We start from the raw sequence: 21,376 nt of genomic DNA on the forward strand, positions 1-21,376 counted from the left end.
GAGCGTGCCTAGTGGACTTGGGCGAGCTCGTCATCCTTTTGACGGAGAAGCTTACGCTGCCCCTCCACTTGGGTTTCCATCGTCTTCAAGCTGGCCTTGTCACTGTCTCTTTCTCTTTTCAAGTCAGCCAGTTGTGACGTGATTTTCCCATTCTCTGCTAGGGCCTGGCTTAGAGACCTTTCTGCCTCTTGCCTTAGCTCTTGCTCTATCCCAGCGCGCTTCTGAGAATCATCCACGAACTTCTCGGCCGCGAAAACTTCTTGGATGGACTGCAAAAATGTTAGGAGGTTAAATACGGTAAAGTGTTTACAAATTAAATATAAAGTACAATTGCAAGGTGGAACTTACCAGAGCTAAACCCCTTTTTAACGAAAGGAACAGCTGCGGCTGGCCTATTTTCTCCAAGGATTCCATATCCTTGGGCAGCAGAAGAGGACGCTCCAACACCTCGGCTAAATGGTGGGCGTGGCCTTGTTGGACTGCTCTGATGCTGTAGTGGCAGGGGATTGGTGCGCCGTCTAGTCGCAAGTTAGGAGACCAGGTAGTTGGTGCTCGGCGCACCTCGGCGACGTCCCTGATCTCCCCGCTTTCAACTGAGCGGGCGCGCCCTTTACCCTTGTCCAGCTTCTGCTGCTGGGCTAGCGGTGGCTGCTATTTTAGCTTCTTTGGCTTCTCGCCACCAGCCCCCTCGGCATCCACCTTTCTTTTCTTCTTAGAATCGTCGGTGGGAGGTTTGGGCTAGGCTGGAGGAGGGGGTGGTGGCAAGGCAGGAGGAACTTGCGACCCCCTCATCCCCTTTTTTGCCACTCTTGCGCCTCTCGCTGTCATGAGGCCCTTCAGCTCGTCCATCTCTTCTTCAAGGGAGCTGTCGTCTGGACGCATTGTCACAAGACCTTCGATCCCAGAGGCCTCAACTGCTTCTTCTTCCTCGTCGGAAAGGATAACAAACGGGTTTCCGCGAGGTCGTGGGGAGTCCTCGAGCCGAAACTGGTCTATCTCCTCGTCCAATGTGTTCGAAGAAGACACTCGCTCCTCTGGGACGGCAATTGCCTGAGAGTGCACAGCGAGGGGAACTGCCGCTATGGGCTGTACGAACAACACTGTGTGTGGGGCGTCAGGAATATCGTGGTCGGCCAAAAAGTGGGGTCTGGCTACGTTAATTTACCTACGCCTTCGGTCACCCGCGATTATTGCGTTCTCGATCTCCTGGAAGTCCGAGGAGACAGGATCGTACCCCAGAATCAAGTGGGCCGCCCTAAGTTGTGAGTCTCTGCTGACGAACACCTCGGAGCGTAGCACTCTATTCAAATCCGCAACGTTGCAGTGGCTCAAGCATGAGCGTACGTTTTGCTTATCTACAAAGAAAAACATCCAGATAAACAAACACGGTCAGATGCGTAGAACATATAATAAATTAAAGGTAAACGCTCAAGTAAATGCGAATGCACATTCCTAGATGATTTAGGGAGTTATGGGATGGGAAGTTAAATCCTAAAGGTGTCGCACCTGGATCTCCCCACTCAACTGGGCAGTGGGGGCCGTCGTGCCAGTTGCCAGAGACGATGAAGTAGTCATCCTTCATGCCTTTATTGGATTTGGGCAAACATGAGATCAACCTAACTACGCTGGAGTGGGATTTGATGTAGTAACCTACTCCAGTGAGTTTGTGGCATTCGTATATAAAGACGACATCATGACAGGTAAGGTTCAGACCCATTTGCTCGTTTAGAGCGTCGACGCTACCCAAAACTCTAAAAACGTTTGGGGCGCACTGATCGGGACACAACCGGTGGTTGCGGAGGTACTCCCTGGTTACAGGCTTCATTGGGAGGGTCATCCCACCTTCTACGAAGGCTACCATTGGGATGATAACCTCTCCAGCCTTCCTAGAACCGGCCACGGCTTCCGCCGGGCAGTATTCTAAACCTACGTCGCTGGAAATACGATACTTGGCTCTAAAGCCTTCCATCCCAGCGGCGGTATCAACTAGACATTTAAACTTTCCCATCAGAAAGGAACGAAAAACTAAGTTTTAAGAGGGAGAACTGTTATAAGGGGAGCCGAGGACAGGGTCCAAGGAGAAAGGGTTGAGAGAAAAGAAATGAGAACTTACAAATTTCAAGTTGTGCAAATTTCCACGGATTTCTGCAGACAAAAGGTGATTGCTGATATTTTGATGGGATTAGCCTCTGGAGAAATAAATGAAGGTGCAGGTTCCCGAAGCGTCACGACGTGCGGGAAGCGGCCTCGAAATTGTATTTGTCCCGCCCAAATTTTCATGGAGTAACGAGGATCGTTGGATGCTCATCTCACCGTTGAATGTGGGAGACAAGGTATAACTTATGGTAATAAATGCGCGCGTTTTTGAAAATAAAACCGCCAAGTGGCATCCTTTGGAACGCGAAACGGTCTTCACACGTGTAGTTATTTACAGAACGTGTGGGGAAAGTTTTCGTTGGATCAAAACCCTATTTTTCTCCTCGGATGATGAAAAATAGAGTTTTGAGGGGCTATTGTGGGGAGTAAAAGGACCCAAATGGGCATATGGGCCTTTGGACTGTAGCATGGAGGGCCGACCGGCTCCATAATTAAACTCTACGAATTGGCCCATACGCCGAGGATCCGAGGGTACAGCCGAGGGTGAGCTTCTCCTCGGACAGATCCAAGATAACTCAAGACTTCATTATGAAGGTCAAGGCATAACTCTGGAAAGACTAATGGTTAAAGGGGGACACCCTGAACCTTCTAGATGCACCAGTGTTAAAGAAAATATCAAGGGCAAAGGCTGCTACCTCCGCATTAAAGGCTCTGCACCTACCTCCCTGGCTGTATTGATGGGGAAGTGACCCCTGAACAGTAGGGCTGAAACTTCTAGTCACTGTCCAAAAAGTATCGGGGAATGAAGTATTTAAGGGGGGTGGAGGCCAAAGAGAAAAAAAGATCAGCAACAAAGAAAGAAACTAAGAATTGTAACTTTTAAGTAAGAAATAGAAATAATACAGAAGTAGTCCTTGGCTTACGTCCGAGGAGGCCTATTTACAATTATCTTTCGTTATTTACATGTGCTTGTTACTCTTAGCCCGTTATCAAGTTCTCAGCACTTCTAATCTAGGTTTCAAGCCCACGTTCTACAAATTTTATTGTCTAAGGCTCATTGGGTCTGAGCCCGTAGTTGTCTTTGGGTCCAGGTGCAATTATGCACTTACAAATACAATCTCACCACAAAAATAGTAGCAAAGATCTTCCCTTTGAACACTTAAACTCTCTATAATTGTAGTATTCAAAAATCTCCAAGAAAGCTTCACAAATTTATCTTCCTTGTGTATACAGGGACGGAACTACCTTAGGGCTGAGGGGGGCCATGACCCCCACTCCCCCCCCCCCCCCCAACCACAAACCTTTGAAAAAAAATCTCATAGTACATATATTTACACAAAAGATTTACCTTTAGCTCTAAAATTTATATACTTGGCCCCCTTCCCCCAAAAAATTGACAAGATGACCCATAAATCTCAAAAATAGATAACAAGAAAAATCTTTGAAAAAAAAACACATATCCAAATAATAAGAAAAATCTTTGGACAAATCATAAATCTAGTCTAAGTAAAAACAATAACAACAAGTCAATTACAAATCCTAGCAAAACAAATCACAAAAACCCAATAACTTCTACCTAATTTTTGCAACTCATTTGAGAGATCTATGCCTCTATCAAATGACTCCACCTCATAAACATAGAAACAACTCTTATATTGTTGGTTGCTCCATTCATACACCAGTTAATTACCAACAACTTGGATCAGTTGGTGTCTTTAACTCAACCAGTGGAAAAAATTTATCTATTTTTTGAATGGTAGAAATTTTCTTTTTTTAATGTTTTATTAACTTTGGGACACACTTGGCATGCATGCATAAATGGTAATACATGTGTGAAACAACAACAATCTATTGTTTTGTGCTGTACATAAACTACCACTAAAGCATGTGTGAGATTAGTCTATTGGTAATAAATTTTGTGACTTAACTAAATTAATGTAATGACGGGAAAAACTTTGTTATTTACTTAATTAAAGACTCAAAGTTACCGTTTGTAGGGTCTTGGGCTTCGGCCAAGAGCGTGGGACTTTGGCCGAGATCGTGAGTAGTCCGAGTCTGAGGAGGAATATCTCCTTGGATAAACTAAATGCAGATCGGGTATAGATCCTAATGATCAAAGTGACCTTCCAGGAAGTTCTAATGATAGGGACGAGCATCATGAATGTACAAGAGGGGTAAGGACTCAAAAATATCTAAGGGAAAGCTGCTACACCGCATTGAATGCCCTGCAGCTAACTTTCTGACCGCATTAATGTGGAAAAGACCCCTGAACAGTGCTACCTTGGCAACCATAACTCACAAAAGGCTAGAAATGGTATCTGATGGGACAAGTACTCAAGTGATGGCTCAAAAGATCAACAAGTGTAGGATTAAGATAATCCAAAATGAACTATATAATGGAAGAGGCCCTTCATGAAAAGGGAAGGAAAAAAGGAGAAGAGAAAGCACTGTAGCAATCTCAACAACTCTTGTAACCATTGTCATCTAATATATACTATAACAGAGCTCCTCAGACTGTGCCATGGACAAACTTTCTCGCATAAACCGGGTTCAATTCTCGTTGGCTTATCATCCAAAACCATATTAACTGTTATCTATGTACTAAAGCCTAGCTCTTTGACCCACTCTCTACAAATTTACTGTACAGGGTTCACTGGGCCAAGATCCCTTACATTTTTGGGCTTGGTCTGAAAATCGTGTCCCTACACGTCCATTATCACGAAATTTTTTAATAGATCTCTTTTAATTTTTTTTTTCTTTCTATTTTTTCAAACTTGCAATTTTTCAAAGGAAAAATTCTCAACCTTACGAAGACAACAATAATTGTCTTACCCCCTTTTACGTTGAATATGAATGCATGATATTATTAACCATTATTTTAGCTGTTTTATTAATATAATGCTTGACATAGATTTGAACTTTTAATTATAGTTTTTTGTATTTTTTTTAAAGAATCTTTTAACTATATATATATATATATATATATATATATATATATATATATATCATTATGAAGTTATTAGTTATAGAATTATGTAAAAAGAGTACATAATTTTTTTTAAAAAAAATTTATAATGTCGATAGAATAAAGAATCAGACTAATCTTGGTCAGACCTTGAAAATATTAGGACGTGTTAATTGACTTACAAAACTCTTGATTATAAATTGTCATTTGTGATTTTTTTTTTCCAAAATAAAAAATACAAATAATAAAAAATTAATGCTAATAATGCATTGCTGTCAACCTCTAATATTTATATTTCAATTTTTAAAATTTTTGAACAAAGAACTTTGACCCCCTAAGTTTGAATCCTGGTTCCGTTCCTAATAAACTGCTTTTAATATTTGGTAGAAAAATGGTTCTTTTATCAGACATGAGCCTCTCGCTTAGTCATAACTCCGTGTCATTTGATTGTGAATAGCAAATTGCGACCAAATATTTTGTGGCCAGCTAGCCTCCCAAGTACACGAAAACAAAAGACTTTTTCTTTGTTATTGACTTACTACTACATTGGATTAAGACTTATAAGCCTTATTGCTCATGGTAACTTTCCTCTAATTGCTATTTTCTTCTTTCTTGATCAAAGTAACAATATTTGAATATTGTACTACGTGATTTTGATATTGAACTATGTGATTTTGATTTTCATGAATGGTACACTACAATGTTTGAATATTTCACTCGCGACTTGGCATAAGCCGCGAATAACTCGTGAAATCTAGCCTGTCAAAAACTCTTCAAATTTTAGCATGTGCTTCTCGTGTGGCTTGTTTCGCAGGTTGGCATTCGCGAGCTAGTCGCGAAATCCTCATTTTCACAGAATCTTCACCAAACTCTTACACACAACCCTTACAATAAATTCCACAAAAATACAAGAAAATGATTGAACATAATTACAATCAAATTTGACACGAAATTAAAGCCAACAAAAAACATAGTTGTAAATCACAATTTATAAAACTCTTGATTATAAATTGTTTTATATATCTTTTTCAAAATAACAAATACAAATAATTAAAAAATTAATGCTAATAATGCATTGTTGTCAACCTCTAATATTGACATCTCAATTTTTTAAAATCTTTGAACAAAGAATTTCGACCCCTCCTAAGTTTGAATCCTGGTTCCGTTCCTGATTATTGTGTGTGAAAAAAAAGAAACAATTAAAAAAATCAAGAAAATTTGAAATTTTAATAACATTTAGTGTAAAATAAATAATCTAACGTGGAATGTTTTGAAAAGTGAGTATGTAAAATAGAAAAAATAAGTTTCTATATTAAAATAGAAAGAAATTTTTGCACGAAATTATATGAATACTCTTACAAGCTTTTGACTTATCTAAGCAAAAAGACTTTCATATATATATATATATATATATAAAAGAAAAAAGTCAATAGTTTATTTGGTGAAAATTTCTTTTGACCATGTATGATCAATGATGCTATTTAGTCATGTGACTTTGAAGTCTCAATGAACATCAAGTGATAAACAACGACCACTTATCGAATGAGTTCCACTTAATTTAATATTTAGAAAGAGAAATTTTCATCTTTCCACAATGAATTCTTGTCGAAAAAGAAGAACCAGATTTTTGAAAATTGAAAAAAAATTAAAAACAACTTCTTGTTATGTAGATTCTAGAAGCAAGAGCTTGCCTTGCTTGACGGTGCCAGAGGGCCAGGTCCCAGGACTTGATGGCCTTGCTTTGTGGATCGTAAGCCACTAGTTGGACCTTGGGTCGGCTCAATACTCCACACAATCATACTTGTTAGGCTTCTTTTGTGGCCCATCACTGCACACCAAAGGCCCGTCATCAATGACTCTTAAAGTGATTGGACTTTGGACATGGTTCCATACTCCCATGAGGAACTGCACGTGTTTTAATTTTTATTATAAGGTCAGGGCACTCGTACTGATTGCTCTCTGTGTACTTCACATGGTAGCCCACGCATTCTCTTCAATTTCACCTTGTAATTAGTCTGCTTGATAAGAAGTTTTTGGAACAGTTCTGTGTCATGTTACAGATTTCTAGTTCTACACAGGTCTCTTGTTTTGAACCTCGGTTCTTTTTGGCAGGAGATTTCATTCTTGAAGCGACTTTGGGGTGATTTGGAGATTCAATTTTCCTTATTAATGTTGTATTCCCCTGCATCTTTTTCAGGTCTACAGTTAGCACCAAAAAGTTTCTTTATCTAGTTCTTCAGTGAGGATAGCTATATATATGGGTGAAAATGGCCAAATACCACCATGTTGCAAAATTTGAAGCAAAAAAGCCTTGTTTTGGAACTTATTAGGGAAATACCACTTTTCTAGTACTCAAGTTTCAGAAACTCGAGTTCTAAATGGTACTCGAGTTTAAGAAACTCGAGTTCCTGGAAGTTCTGCCACCGTGGCACTAATAACTTGGAATTTGTGCAATTAAAAAAAATAATGTGGTACTCGAGCTTGGTAAACTCGAGTTCCATGCAACTCAATACTCGAGCATACCAAGCTTGAGTTCTTTATAAATAAAATGTTTATGTATATTTTTTTTGTATGGTACTCAAGCTTACCAAGCTCGAGTTCCTTGTAATATGGAACTCGAGTTCTTTGTTCAAAGATTTTAAAAAATTGAGATGTCAATACTAGAGGTTGACAACAATGCATTATTAGCATTAATTTTTTTAATTATTTGTATTTTTTATTTTGAAAAAATATATAAAAAATGACAATTTATAATCAAGAGTTTTATAAATTGTGATTTACAACTATGTTTTTTGTTGGCTTTAATTCTGTGTCAAATTTGATTGTAATTATGTTCAATCATTTTCTTGTATTTTTGTGGAATTTATTGTAAGGGTTGCGTGTGAGAGTTTGGTGAAGATTCTGTGAAAATGAGGATTTCGCGACTAATTCGCGAATGCCAACCCGCAAAATAGGCCACACGAGAAGCACATGCTAAAATTTGAAGAGTTTTTGACAGGCTAGATTTCACGAGTCATCCGCGGCTTATGCCAAGTCGCGAGTGAAATATTCAAACATTGTAGTGTACCATGAAAATCAAAATCACATAGTTCAATATCAAAATCACGTAGTACAATATTCAAATATTGTTACTTTGATCAAGAAAGAAGAAAATAGCAATTAGAGGAAAGCTACCATGAGCAATAAGGCTTATAAGTCTTAATCCAATGTAGTAGTAAGTCAATAACAAAGAAAAAGTCTTTTGTTTGCGTGTACTTGGGAGGCTAGCTGGCCACAAAATATTTGGTCGCAATTTGCTATTCACAATCAAATGACACGGAGTTATGACTGAGCGAGAGGTTCATGTGTGATAAAAGCACCATTTTTCTACCAAATATTAAAAGCAGTTTATTAGGAACGGAACCAGGATTCAGACTTAGGGGGTCGAAGTTCTTTGTTCAAAGATTTTAAAAATTGAAATATAAATATTAGAGGTTGACAACAATGCATTATTAGCATTAATTTTTTATTATTTGTATTTTTTATTTTGAAAAAAAAATCACAAATGACAATTTATAATCAAGAGTTTTGTAAGTCAATTGATACGTCCTAATATTTTCAAGGTCTGACCAAGATTAGTCTGATTCTTTATTCTATCGACATTATAAATTATATATATATATATATATATATATATATATATATATATATATATATATATATATATATATATATATATATGTAAGTGCACAATTGCACCTGGCCCCAAGAACAGTTATGGGTTCAGGCCCAATGAGCCTTAAACAATATGAATTTGTAGAGTGTGGGCTTGAAACCCAGGTTAGAAGTGTGTGAGGATTAAATGACAAGCCAAAGATTGCAAATACTCAAAAACAACGGGGAATATTGTAAATCAACCTCCTCGGATGAAGCCAAGAGTTGTTCTTCTATAATCTCTTTCTCTTTCTTCTTTTCCTTTTAGATTACAAAGTAGTTTTTCCCCCTTTTTCAGTTCTAGGTTGCTCTTTAAATACTCTTCTTTTTGATACTTTGTACACGTGTTGCCCCAACTCCCCCTTAGCCTAGATATTTCTTTTCTCAGTGCCTTTGAATAGTAACCAGAAGTTTCCCTTCCACTGTTCAGGTGTCACTTCCCCATTAATGCGGCCAGGGTGGTAGGTGCAGGGTCTTTAATGTGGAGGTGGCAGCCTTTATCTTTGGCATTTCTCTAACATCGGTGCTTCCAGGACATTCAAGGGTTCACCCCTTTTAACCATTGGTCTTGACCGTGTCCTTCCCTAACCTTTACCATGAAGTCCCGGGTTCTCCGGTGTCCGTCCGAGGGGAAGTTCACCCTCGGCTGGATCCTCGGATCCTCGGCATATGGGTCGACCCATAGTACTAACAAGTTCTAAACTCATGAGAAGGTCGGCCTTCCTTAGCATGGCCCAAAGGCCCATATACCCATCAGGGTCTTTTTACTCCCCACAATATATATAGTTAAAAGATTCTTTGAAAATAATACAAAAAACTATAATTAAAAGTTCAAATCTATGTCAAGCATTATATTAATAAAACAGCTACAATAATGGTTAATAATATCATGCATTAATATTCCACGTAAAAAGGGGTAAGACAATTATTGGTGTCTTCGTAAGGTTGAGAATTTTTCCTTTGAAAAATTGCAAGTTTGAAAAAATAGAAAAAAAAATAATTAAAAGAGATCTATTAAAAAATTTCGTGATAATGGACGGTGTAGGGACACAATTTTCAAACCAAGCTAAAAAATGTAAGGGATCTTGGCCCAGTGAACCCAGTACAATAAATTTGTAGAGAGTGGATCAAAGAGCTAGGCGTCAGTACATGGATAACAATTAATATGGTTTTGGATGATGAGCTAACGAGAATTGAACCTGGTTTGTGCGAGAAAGTTTGTCCACGGCACAGTCCGAGGAGCTCTGTTTTAATATATATTAGATGACAATGGTTATAGGAGTTGTTGAGATTGCTACAGTGCTTTCTCTTCTCATTTTTTCCTTCCCTTTTCATGAAGGGCCTCTTCCATTATATAGTTCCTTTTGGATTATCTTAATCCTACACTTGTTGATCTTTTAAGCCATCACTTGAGTACTCGTCCCATCAGATACCATTTCTAGCCTTCTGTGAGTTGTGGTTGCCAAGGTAGCACTGTTCAAGGGTCTTTTCCACATAAATGCGGTCAGAAAGTTAGCTGTAGGGCATTCAATGCGGTGTAGCAACTTTCCCTTAGATATTTTTGAGTCCTTACCCCTCTTGTGCGTTCATGATGCTTGTCCCTATCATTAGAACTTCCTGGAAGGTCACTTTGATCATTAGGATCTATACCCGATCTGCATTTAGTTTATCCAAGGAGATATTCCTCCTCAGACTCGGACTACTCACGATCTCGGCCAAAGCCCCACGCTCTCGGCCGAAGCCTAAGACCCTACAGACGGTAACTTTGAGTCTTTAATTAAGTAAATAACAAAGTTTTTCCCGTCATTACATTAATTTAGTTAAGTCACAAAATCTATTACCAATAGACTAATCTCACACATGCTTTAGTGGTAGTTTACATACAGCACAAAACAATAGATTGTTGTTGTTTCACACATGTATTACCATTTATGCATGCATGCCAAGTGTGTCCCAAAGTTAATAAAACATTAAAAAAAGAAAAATTCTACCATTCAAAAAATAGATAAATTTTTTCCATTGGTTGAGTTAAAGACACCAACTGATCCAAGTTGTTGGTGATTAACTATGTGTGAATGGAGCAATCAACAATATAAGAGTTGTTTCTATGTTTATGAGGTGGAGTCATTTGAGAGAAGCATAGAGCTCTCAAATGAGATGCAAAAATTAGGTAGAAGTTATTGGGTTTTTGTGATTTGTTTTGCTAGGATTTGTAATTGACTTCTTGTTATTGTTTTTACTTAGACCAGATTTATGATTTGTCCAAAGATTTTTCTTATTATTTGGATATGTGTTTTTTTTTCAAAGATTTTTCTTGTTATCTATTTTTGAGATTTATGGGTCATCTTGTCAATTTTTTGGGGGAAGGGGGCCAAGTATATAAATTTTAGAGCTAAAGGTAAATCTTTTGTGTGAATATATGTACTATGAGATTTTTTTTCAAAGGTTGGGGGTGGGGGGGGGGGGGGTCATGGCCCCCCACAGCCCTAAGGTAGTTCCGTCCCTGTATACACAAGGAAGATAAATTTGTGAAGCTTTCTTGGAGATTTTTGAATACTACAATTATAGAGAGTTTAAGTGTTCAAAGGGAAGATCTTTGCTACTATTTTTGTGGTGAGATTGTATTTATTTCTTTGGATTTATTTGTTGTATAACTAATTTATTGTGAATTCAAGTTTGGCATAAATTTGAGAGTTGTGATCTCAATTTTCATAGTAGATATTTTTCGGAGCTGCCTCGTGGTTTTTCCCTCAACACCAAAGGGTTTTCCACATAAGTTTGGTGTTTTGTGTGGTTGTGTTTCTATGTATATTCATGACATTTCTTGAAAAACTAGGATACGATACGTCAAGAGTATGACAGTTAATTAATATTTATTTTTGGGTATATATATTTTATATTTGGAATAAGTTAGGTTTATTTTGGATTTAAAAAGTATGTAACAATAATGAAATGTTTGGAAATATATCTAAAATGAATTTAAAGACAACAAAATATTATTTAAAGTACAAATAAAAGAGTTCAAATAAACTAGGCACCAAAAGAGTTCAAATAAACAACATTCAACATTAAAATAGAACAATTAAATTGAAAAATGATACACATTTGATCCTATGTCAAGTACGTATCTGACACCAATATGTAGACAATTTTGCCATGTCCATGCTTCCCAAGTTTCTATTGGTGCTTACTGAATTTTTTTTGTTCCCATTATATTGCTATTACTTGGTAGTCATTTATTTTAAGGCAAAAATGCACTTTCGATTTTTATATTTTGGTCCCTAACTTGATTCACCTACCTCAATTTCTGAAAACAAAAAATCACATCAATTTTAATCCTTGCCGTCAACCCACTAACAAAAAAATCCTACCGAGCAAACGAAGTACACTGTTTGCACAGTAAATTTTGAAGTGTCTAATAAAATACTTTGGCAATTGTATAAAACAAAAGGACATATATCCATGTTTAATAAAATTGTACATATATTATAAAATTGTACACAAAAGGACATAGACTTTGGCAAGTGCATAATAAAATTGTGTAACACAAAAGGACATATATCCATGTTTATTTCACATGTTGGCAATTTCTTGTTTTCACATGCAAGATAAAAGGAGTAAATCACTTTATTATATCTTCTACGAAAAATATCACTTTATTGTATTAATTATGTATTCATCTCTTCTCCTAAAACTTAAATGATAATGATAATGAATAGGTGTGTGTAATACTCACTTAATGAGAATGATAATTGTTGGGGAGAGAGGGGGGGGGGGAACTTGATTCTGGGCTGAAGCCCAAAGGTCTAGAAGATCATACTTGAACAGATAGGCCGGGCTCATCTCTATGAATAGTAAAGGGAAACTCCCCAAGACGATTCCCGTGGAGATTTAAGTATGCCACTAATACCGAAACTCTTATTCGAGGTCATGAGCATGGGTGATCTTTTGGTGGACAAAAGGAGGACCACGGGCAACCAATTCTCCCCTTTTTAGCTGACATGCCACTCCCCCCAAGTGCACCTCAGAAAACTTCCTGAAAGGATAAGGGTCACAGTGGCCGTCACCTTCGCATTCATGAAAGGTTCTTTACCTAGTCTCTTCCACATTAAATGCATATAAGACAACATGAACAGTGTAGACACCCCCAAAAGTCCTATTTCATGATGAAAGGGGGATAGAATTGAGGGAGGATGTGACAAGTGTCCCAAAAAATCCGGCTAGAAGCAGGCCAGCTGGAGAGATAAGTGAAGAAAAAATGCTTATAAAAGGGGAGGAGGCCAACAAAGTAAGGGCGAGAACATCTTAAGAGAAAAGACCCTAGATAAGAAGAAGAAGGAGAGAGAGCTGAAGAAGCTGAGGAAAGACACATTGTACCTTTGTTTTCTTGCTAACCCCATACATCTTGGGAAAGCAGTTTATGTATTTGAGATTAGTTCATCCTCACCCTTACTCTCTTAGTCAGTTGTTTAAGTCTCCCACTGTGGAATTTCTACCTTATTTTTATAACAAGTAAATTATGCAAGTTAGTTACCTTGACATCTTAGCTCGTTATTGTTTGAGCTTGAGTTTCTGTCCCCCATAATAATTATTTATTTATTTTTTCCTAAAACTCAAACAAGGGAGATGATAAATAGCTATGTTTAGACATAAAATTTAATTTAACATTTCATTTTTTGGCTGGCCCATCATTTTAGAAAGTAGTCTCTTTCTTATAATTTGTATATATAATTAGATGTTTCTCCAGTAAAAAAAAACGTATATAATTAGATAATTAGAACAACATGTAAAAGAAAAATCTCACTCTATTTTTAGCCATGGGTACACCGAAAGAAGTTTAAGTTACATAAATTGTTCACTGTTTTCTCATAAAGCACTTAGTGAAATCGTGTTTTCTAAATTTAAAAGCCAAATCTGAATGTTTTTTCATGTTTGAATTTCACAATAATTGAATCTATTTTTCTGCATTGATAAAATCTATTTTTACATTAATAAAATTTGTTTTCTGCATTAATTAAAACTGTTCATTGTTTTCTCATAAAATTTGTTCACTGTTTTCTGTATAAACTATTTCTAGCATTCTGCATAAAATTATTTTCTGTTTAGCATTATTTAAAAAATTGTTCACTCTCTTTTTTGCATAAATTATTCTCTGTTCACTACATAAATTGTACACTGTTTTCTCATAAAACACCTAGTGAAATTGTGTTTTCTAAATTTAAAAGCCAAATCTGAATTTTTTTTCATGTTTGAATTTCATAATAATCGAATCTATTTTTCTGCATTGATAAAATTTGTTTCTACATTAATAAAATCTATTTTCTGCATTAATTAAAACTGTTCATTGTTTTCTCATAAAAATTGTTCACTGTTTTCTGCATAAACTATTTCTAGCATTCTGCATAAAATTATTTTATGTTCAGAATTATTTTAAAAATTGTTCACTCTCTTTTCTGCATAAATTATTCTATGTTCACTGCATAAATTGTTCACTATTTTTTCATAAAATAGCTAGTGAAATAGTGATTTCTAAATTTAAAGGCCAAATCTGAATGCTTTTTCATGTTTGAACTTCACAATAATCGAATCTATTTTTCTGCATTGATAAAATCTGTTTCTACATTAATAAAATTTGTTTTCTACATTAATTAAAACTGTTCATTGTTTTCTCATAAAATTTGTTCACTATTTTCTGCATAAACTATTTCTAGTATTCTGTTTAAAATTATTTTATGTTTAGTATTATTTAAAAAATTGTTCACTCTCTTTTTTACATAAATTATTCTCTATTCACTACATAAATTGTTCACTGTTTTCTCATAAAACACCTAGTGAAATCGTGTTTTCTAAATTTAAAAGCTAAATCTGAATGCTTTTTCATGTTTGAACTTCACAATAATCGAATCTATTTTTCTGCATTAATAAAATCTATTTCTACATTAATAAAATATATTTTCTGCATTAATTAAAACTTTTCATTGTTTTCTCATAAAAATTGTTCACTGTTTTCTGTATAAACTATTTCTAGCATTTTGTATAAAATTATTTTCTGTTCAGCTTTATTTAAAAAATTGTTCACTCTCTTTTCTGCATAAATTATTCTCTGTTCATTGCATAAATTGTACATTGTTTTCTCATAAAACACCTAGTGAAATCGTGTTTTCAAAATTTAAAAGCCAAATCTGAATGCTTTTTCATGTTTGAATTTCACAATAATCGAATTTATTTTTCTGCATTGATAAAATTTGTTTCTACATTAATAAAATCTGCTCTCTGCATTAGTAAAACTGTGCCAATGCGAAAAACAGTTTATGCACAATTGTTTTTTAAACTATTCATTATTTTCTCACAAAAATTGTTCACTATTTTGTGAATAAACTGTTTTTAGCATTAATGCGGTTATTGCCCTTAAATGGTTTTTATGTTTCTTTAAATATGTAACCATATGAATAATGGACAAACTCCATGAAAGAAAAATGAATGATTCGTATAAATCACCTAATGGTAAATGCCTCGAATAAATCCAAAGAGCAACTAATAATCCTCATATACAGACAAAAGTAGTTATTATGCCTTTTTTGGACGAATCATATAGTCCTAAGGTTGTATGTAAACATGCAGTGAACAGTGAATAGTTTATGTTAAGGACATATTTTATGTAGTTGGCTAATCCTTTGACAAAACGCACTTTACTTGTATTTGGATTGATCTAGGATATGTTTAATGCTTCAAAGAACATGTTGTTCAAGTCTAGTATTAAAGCCATGAAGATTGAACCAAGAAACAAGTAAAGAAAATGTGTTTACTAAAGCTGGACACCTGCTGGACAACTGCTCGACAGATAGCTATCTATCGAGGTTTAATGAGGCTCGACAGATGCTATCTATTGAGACTATCTATCGAGGTTACGGAAATCAGAATTTTCAGATCTGATTTTTGGGCCCGGCTTTTGTATTTGTGTAGGGTTTCTTTTCTCACAATCCTAGACATATATAAGACATATTTTAGAGGCCGTCACATAAGAGAATACAAGGAGAACATATGAAAAGGGTGATCGAAGCGTTATTCTCTCAAAAAGAAGCTACTGCATCTTTGCGCCTTAGGGTTTTGTAACCAAGTGCTTTTTGATCTTCATTGTTGATGAAGTGAAGAACTTTGCAACCAACATCTTCTTCTCTAGTTAGTGATTGAAGTTGCGTACTGGGATCCATGCAATTAGTTAGTTACGTACTGGGATCCGTCCATCAAAGGGTGGCGTTTATATATTGAAGAATTCAGAGGTTCTGAAGCGGTAGAAGGTTTCTATTGTGAGTTCATCTACGGGGATTTTAGAGTCTAAGGACAAAGGTTTTGTACTAGATTTGAAACTTCTCTTTACTATAGTGAATTGCTTTTCGGGAAGGTTTCCCCCCAGGTTTTTTTCTATGAAACTAGTTGGTTTCATTGGTTTTCCTGGGTCATCATATCTTGTCTTATTTATTTTTTCGCTGCACTTAATTTTGACATGATATTGATGTTTATTTGTTTTAACAAGTTTTATGCATAATAAATCTAATTAACAACTTGGGTTTAAAACTTGTTGATAGTTTTAAACCTATCAACCGGTGTCTAAATTTCCCAACAATTTATGTAGAAAAAACAGTGAACAATTTTTTAAATAATGCTGAACAAAAAATAATTTTTTGCAGAATGCTAAATATAGTTTATGCAGAAAATAGTGAACAATTTTTATGAGAAAATAGTGAACAGTTTTCATTAATGCAGGGAACAGATTTCATGAATGCAATAAGCAGATTTGAATATAGATGTGGCAAAACGATCGGGTCGGGTCAGGTCAATTGGGTTTGCGGGTCAATCAGGTCATGGGTCATTTTTAAACTGGTTAATTGGGTTGCAGGTTAATCAGGTTGGGTTAGAAAATTCTAACCCGTTTTGCCATGTCTAAGTAAACATGATGTAGCACCAACTGTGGCATGAGTAGTTTTTTGAAGACACATCACCAACTCGCTGCTGTAGCACCAACTGTAGTCATACAAACCACATGCGCCAACAGATGCCACTATTTCACACGTGCTGCTCAACAGCTTGACACTGTTTCACACACTGTCCAGTCATGTCATCCACATTCACGTGAATACTTAAATATATGAATAATCGTACCCTGATGCTAGGGACATAGTAGAAAACAATTAAATATGATGCTCTGTTCAAGAACACTGCTACTACCGCCCACATCTTCAAATCTCACTAACATTGGGAACATTTAAAATCCTGTTCATATAGTGTTTTTCCAGCCTGTATTGACATGACAAGCTTAATAACTGAAATTATAATGCTTGGAACATGAAATGAGGTTATAAATGCATCACAATAATGATCTTATTTCTACCCCACTAACTTCGTAGATTGACTAAGCTATGAGTCGCAACGCCTCAACATCAAATCGTACAATGCGAAACAAGTTTGGATCTACTTCAACAAATGGAATATCACAAGTTCCAGCAAATCAACAATTACAAACATACACAGACCACTATGGAGGGAAATGGGTTGGAAAGAAGAGAGATTTCATTAATATGCCAATATACAAGTACGAGAGTCTCGGAAGCGTCGGACACATCATGGTCGGCAAACCTACAAAACTAAGTCAGATACCACTGCAATAGAGTTCACCGTAGCAGAACCACCATGGTCAACCCTATACGAGAAGAGGTGTGAGTTGGAGGTGTATTGTCGATGGCACAGGTTACGAGTTCCTAAGGCACGCTCAGCCGAGTTACCTAGAGATGAACCTGCTAATATACTTGCTCATCTTGAACAAGAGAACAATCAAATGCAAAGACAATTAGATTGTTTTCATGCAATCCAAAAAACTAGGAAGCATCTAAAGGGGAAGACACAAGAGCGAGCCATTAAGTCTATTAATGAAGTTACTGCATTAGATGATGAAAAAGATATTTAAGACTTCTCATATTTAAGCAATGATGATTTCCAAAAATTTCTACCTACGAATATTAGACGTTGTTGTTAATGTCTACATGTTCTGTAAGGGTGTGCATGGGTCGAGTTGGGTCGGGTTGAGGGAATTTTTTGACCCAACCCACCATGGTGGGTCAAAAAAAATTCGGCCCAACCCGACCCATCATATATGTCCAACCCAACCCAACCCATATGGGTCGGGTTGGGTAAGGTTGAACCCATGGGTTGGACATTTTATTTATTTATTTATTATTATTATTAAATTGAATCCATATTTTTTTATTATTAATTATATAATATATTTAAATATATATTAAAGAAAGTAATAGGATTTTATATTATATATATTTGTAGGAATTGATGAAATATATTTATTAAATATATATTTAAATATAATATATTTGACTTAAAAAAATATTTATTAAAAATATTTTTAAATATATAATATATTTTAAATATATATTAAAATATGGGTGGGTCGGGTCGGGTTTGTAATTTTATGACCCAAACCCAACCCGACCCACTACAAAAAAAACTTTTCATAACCCAACCCAACCCACCAAGCCCTAAAAACCGACCCAACCTGGCGGGTTGGGTCGGGTCGGGTCGGGTCGAGTTTGGCGGGTTTTCTGCACACCCCTAATATTCTGTGCAATATAGAATGTTGTTGTTAATGTCTGACAACTGATGATTATGTACATTCAAATTTTGCAAATTTAAAGATTAACTGATCATTAGTTTTGGCTAAGTTTATATGAAATCACTTGCTCATTTTTCCCTTGCTGTTCTTTGTTGCTACATATGATTCTTGTACTTTGGTTGGACAATGTCCTCTACTTTGTAATGTAGGAAACACCTCAGGAAGTAAAATGCCTCTAGTTAGATATGTTGATGTTTCCAATACTCTGTTTATGTAATTTGAAATGTTATACACATAGCACTTATCACCCAAATTAGATTTATTGTACATTACTTGTAGCAAAATTTAATAGATTCGATACATATAGACTCATCCAAACCACACAGACCAGCCACTCTTTCACAGAAAAACCATATGGCTCCTAAAGTAAGGACTCGCCACGTGAATACACTGATATGCAACCCTTTGCAATGCACCGTTTTCAAGGATGTAGAGCATCCCTATAAGTTTATGCATCAATTTTGGGGGCGGGCTACGTCCACCATTGCTACACTGATGTTTGCAGTTCTGCATGTGCTGCTCAACAGCTCGCCATTGTTCCACACATTGCCAAGTCATATCATCTTTATTCATATGAAAAGAGATCATAAAAGTGATGGTTTGCAATGGCTATACCAAAAAAAAAAAAAAAAGAGATCATAAAAGTAGATTAAACATATATAACAGGGAGCTCAAGCCACCAATAACAAAGTTATAACAGGGCTTCACTTCAGACTGGCGAGTCTTTGATTTAGTTCCCATAATCAAATGTATATGACCAGGATGTTTGATCGAACAGTCGAGTAAATATGTATTCAAAATCTGTAGCGTAACAATAATTGGCTAAGATTACAAGAGATATTTCAGTGTTTCAGGCTGTGGGGTTGCTTAATTTGTAAGAGTGCTGGTTCTGAGAGCAAAGTGATGCTTTTAATGTACATATTTATGAGATGTGATTGTTTAACAACTCAGTTTCAGGATTTAAGATGGCTTTACCATGTGCTGTTACTTCTAACCAGTAGTCACGGATTATGGGTAGAGTGTTTTGACTAGCATCCTCGAAAATGACCAAAGATAATAAACAGTTCGGCACTGTTGAGCCCTGACTAAGTACCCATGTGCTATTACTTCTAACCAGTAGTCACTGATTATGGGAAGAGCCTTTTGACTAGCATCCTTGAAAATGACCAAAGATAATAAACAGTTCTACATGTGCTGCTCAACAGCTCGGCACTGTTGAGCCTTGACCAGAAGTACCCATCCACACTCACGTGAATACATAGATATACAACCCTTTGAAATGCACCATTGTCAAGGATGCAGAGCATCCCTGAAAAAGTTTATGCATCAATTTTGGGGGTGAGCTGTCCACCATTGCAAGTCTTCATTAATGTAGAAATAGATTTTATCAATGTAGAAAAATAGATTCAATTATTGTGAAACTTAAACATGAAAAAATATTTAGATTTGGCTTTTAAATTTAGAAAACACGATTTCACTAGATGTTTTATGAGAAAACAGTGAACAATTTATGAAGCTTAAACTTCTTTCGGTGTGCCCATGACTAAAAATGGAGTGAGATTTTTTTTTTTACATGTTGTTCTAATTTCTCATTGGAACCCCAATATTTAAACCAATTTGACCATAACACTTTTGAGAAGTAAGAAATTGATGAGTGTGTTAAAAATGAATGAACAAGTGGTATGAGTGGCCTAAAAATTTGTATTTTGAAATTAAAATCTCTATATTTTACAATGCTTCTATTTAAATAAATAAAAACATTAAAAAAATACTTATTTTTATCTTTATGTTTATTGGTTGATTATCCAAAAAAAAAAAAAAGTTTATAAGGAACTTGAGTTTACCAAACTCGAGTTCCATATTACAAGGAACTCGAGATTAGTGAACTTGAGTACCATACAAAAAAAACATAAAGATTTTATTTATAAAGAACTCGAGCCTGGTATGCTTGAGTATTGTGTTGCATGGAACTCGAGTTTACCAAGCTCGAGTAACACATTAATTTTTTTAGTTGCACAAATATCAGGTCAGCAGTGCCATGGTGGCAAAACTTCTAGGAACTTGAGTACCATTTAGAACTCGAGTTTTTGAAACTCGAGTACTAGAGAAGTGGTATTTCCCTAATAAGCTCCGAACAGTGCTTTTTTGCTACAAATTTTGCAAAATGGTGGTATTTGGCCATTTTCACTTTTATATATATATATATATATATATATATATATATATATATGCCATATAGGTCTCACTACATTGAACTTGGGACAAAAACTGATTCCTTTCATTTGCCAAAAATGACAGAAATCTTCACTTACCCAGCTTTCAATAGTCATGTCAGATGTTTGTTGCAATAATCTTCTTTCACAGTTCTGAATGCATTTTAGCAATTTCCATTCATGGGACATAAAATGTGACTCTTAAATCTCTTCTGATCAGCAAAAACTATATCATGGCAATGCTCTTCTCACTACTGGAGTACTTCATTGAGATTTTTTTATTTCCTGGGTTGAAGGAACACTGATGGGTAAGCAACTTGGGCCTCGTAGTGGTTATAGTTGACAAAATCATTAGGAAAACATCAATTATTACAGCTGGTCAGGCCTTCCCACATCTTATCAAGATTAATCATGAGGAGCATCACAAACTGATTACTCATGGAATCTATAAATGTGTCCGACATCCTGGATACTGTGGTTTCTTCATCTGGTCAGTTGGTACTCAGAGAAATGCTCTGTAGTCCCCAAAATATGTATCCCCAGACGTAGTTTCTTGCGGTGCAATCCAAGTAAAAATTAGTTAATTTTGTCATTTCTTGTAAAATTAATATTCCGTCCGGGGGTCTAAACAACCGAATATGTTACTCCAACATTTTGATACAGAAGAAAATTTAGTTGTACAACTAGGATCATCTAAAAAAGAAAAAGACCATAATGACCAATATATTA

General features: G+C 35.8%; 1 pseudogene; it reads left to right on the top strand.

Annotated features, from left to right (window-relative positions):
• The first annotated feature begins 4,408 nt into the window (after window positions 1-4,408).
• Window positions 4,409-21,196, top strand: LOC142640055 (protein-S-isoprenylcysteine O-methyltransferase A-like; annotated as a pseudogene).
• The last annotated feature ends 180 nt before the right edge of the window (window positions 21,197-21,376 follow it).

This window comes from Castanea sativa, chromosome 6, assembly GCF_040712315.1.
Source record: "Castanea sativa cultivar Marrone di Chiusa Pesio chromosome 6, ASM4071231v1".
NCBI lineage: Eukaryota > Viridiplantae > Streptophyta > Magnoliopsida > Fagales > Fagaceae > Castanea > Castanea sativa.